The sequence below is a fragment of the Mandrillus leucophaeus genome, unplaced genomic scaffold (genome assembly GCF_000951045.1).
Source record: "Mandrillus leucophaeus isolate KB7577 unplaced genomic scaffold, Mleu.le_1.0 Scaffold519, whole genome shotgun sequence".
Lineage (NCBI taxonomy): Eukaryota > Metazoa > Chordata > Mammalia > Primates > Cercopithecidae > Mandrillus > Mandrillus leucophaeus.
In genome coordinates, this window is record NW_012105575.1 from 1,327,578 (window position 1) to 1,329,890 (window position 2,313).

Consider the following 2,313-nt stretch of genomic DNA (forward strand, 5'->3'; position numbering starts at 1 on the left):
AGCATTCAAAGATTAGGAATAGTTTGAAATATTTTTTCTATCCAGATATCACATATTTGAATATTCTGTATTCTGAAAAGATAAAGGGTTAACCTGAAGCAGCTAATACATTTCCATGGACCTGCCAGGTGATAGTCTACAAGTGTTGGATTTAAAACCACAGAGAAACAAATTATAATGCAGGTTGATCATTAGTAGTTACACATTCTAAACTCTTCTCCTACGAGGCTCAACTTCATGTATTTATGCTGTTCTTTTAAAAATTTCATTCTATTTGCTTTTGACTATCAATATGACTAAAACTGGATAGCTGTTGTGGTCACTATAACTTAACTCACTAGCAAGTCTTGCGAAGAACTCTGTGAGACCTCCATGTAGTTAGCTTTACTAATTTGAATTGTGAAAATATTTTTATTAAGACCTCCATACAGTTGGCTGTACTAATTTGGATTGTGCAAATGTTTTTATTCTCATTCACTCACCTTTTGTTTCCATGCTCTTTATTTTCTCTCCCCCTCCCTCTCTCTCTCTCGGTGCATGCGCATGTGTGTATGCATGTGTGTGTGATGGTTTAATTCTCTAGCAATAGTCTTCTTCCCACCTCATCTTTTTCTTCTCTTTTCTCCAACTGAAAACACAAAACAAAAACCTCTTCTCATCCTTCTAGCTCTATGTGAAGTGATAGATGCCATCTTTTCTGAGAAAACCACCAAGTCTCTTGGAAAGATAGAAACCTTTTCCACAATGTATACTTATCCATCACTTACGTTATTGCAGTCTGGCTTATACTGTTATTGCTTACATACATATTTAGGTTTCTAATTATGCTGAAATTATTTCAGGGAAAGTCTTTGACTTTTCATCTTTTTGTCCACTATGCTTTATTCAATGCTTGTCATGAAGTAGGTGCTCAATAACTCCTTATTTAATAAGTAACTAAATTAATGTGTCTGTTAATTAACTAATAACCTGGTTAGCCTTCTAGAGATGTACAAAATGTTTCATAATCTCCTTTTCCTGACATTTGGAGCTCACAATAGAAAAGTTATGCATTAATAAATAAACTATAAGGGAAGATAATCTGAATTTATTAAAAAGGAGACATTAGCATCTAGTTTGCAGTATAATGTTTTTGAGTTGGCCTTTGGGTCTTCTGAAAAAACAAAGGAGTAAATTCTAAATACAATAATTTCAAATGTTGAAACAGGATTTTATTGACCATAGGAAGTACAAGCAATTTTATTAACCAAATTTCTGTTTATATGTTATCAATACAAAATTGTCTTTGATTTCAAGGTATAACTTATTGAAAATATTTTTCATTACACAAGTCCTTTTTTATAATATAAGAAAAAACTCATCAGATATCTTTTTTATTTGATAACTTTCAAAAAGTAAAAAATTCTACAAAAAGGAAATAATAATGTGGTAAGATACCAATAAGTGGATCCCTGCTTTTGACATCAATCTGTACTGATTTTTTATTTATAACATATATTTGCCAATTGCCACTTAAAGTTTCTGGTTGCTCATTCCTCATATATCACTCTGCAATTTTAGGACAACCCTAGTAACAGTAACAGTAAAATCATCATAAAAACAGCTACCAACAACTGAATACATACTATATGCCCAGCATTGGATTTACAGTTTTATGTACATTATCTTGCTTAATTCTGTGAACAGAACTTTGAGGGAGGTGGTATTATTATTATTTCCACTGTAATTGTGACAGTAGTGATCTTTGGAGTAGTCAAATGACCAGCCACAGATCAAACAATTAGCATTTGATAGACCCGGGAAGTTAAACCTAAAGTCACCTGAAGTCATAGTCACTCTGTGTCTTCTCTATCAGTAGATGAAACTTAAAAAAACTGTTTTAGTGTGTTAACAGAGACTCCATGGGCTACCTGTTTCTTTATCTCCAGCTAATCCTTTAGCACTGCATTGCCCTCCAAGTCAGAATATTTACAAGTAGAAATATCAAACCTACTTGTTATTCATAACTCAGCATATTAAACCCGCTTATTATTGAGGCAGAACATTTGTCCATATCAGAAGAATGATGGTACACTTCCAATTTTATGAGGCCACATAAAATACTGGGTATTTTTTCTCATTTACTCGAATGGCAACCAATCCCCTACATACCTGTAAAGAATAAGATGATCTTCTTTGTTTTCGTCATTCTACTATAATAAAAGAGTAAGTGAAAGGCCATAAAGATAGAAAGATATAGTTAAATGTGAAAGCCATTTGGAATTTCAGATGAGTGCACATTCTTTAGCAAATGCAGCATTTACATGTCTATAT

At 32.7% G+C, this 2,313-nt stretch overlaps 1 protein-coding gene across 1 annotated transcript in view; it reads left to right on the plus strand.

The window, feature by feature from the left end:
• Nucleotides 1-2,313, plus strand: part of ROBO1 (roundabout, axon guidance receptor, homolog 1 (Drosophila)) — a 1,186,609-nt gene that overhangs the window by 590,083 nt on the left and 594,213 nt on the right. The gene's annotated exons all lie outside the window — the stretch shown is intronic.